Below are 287 nucleotides of genomic sequence, written 5' to 3' on the forward strand. Positions count from 1 at the left end.
TTAATAACAAAAATGTTATGAAAAGTCATAACATTTATGTTATGAAATTTCATAACATATGTTGCGAAAAGCAACAACATGAGACCGTGAGAGTTTCGAATCGATCAAACAAGTTCCGGGGATTGTACTGCATATATACTTAAATTGTAAGTTACACTATCAACTTAGACAGTTGACAATTGAAAAAATTTCTGTGCCTGATGCTTCGTTTCCTTACGAGAGGATAGGCACAACTCGAGGGTGACGGGTCAGCACCCTAGGTGAGAGGCCGTTGGATATTATCAGCG

Source organism: Frankliniella occidentalis, unplaced genomic scaffold (genome assembly GCF_000697945.3).
Source record: "Frankliniella occidentalis isolate FOCC.00 unplaced genomic scaffold, Focc_3.1 Scaffold1234, whole genome shotgun sequence".
Lineage (NCBI taxonomy): Eukaryota > Metazoa > Arthropoda > Insecta > Thysanoptera > Thripidae > Frankliniella > Frankliniella occidentalis.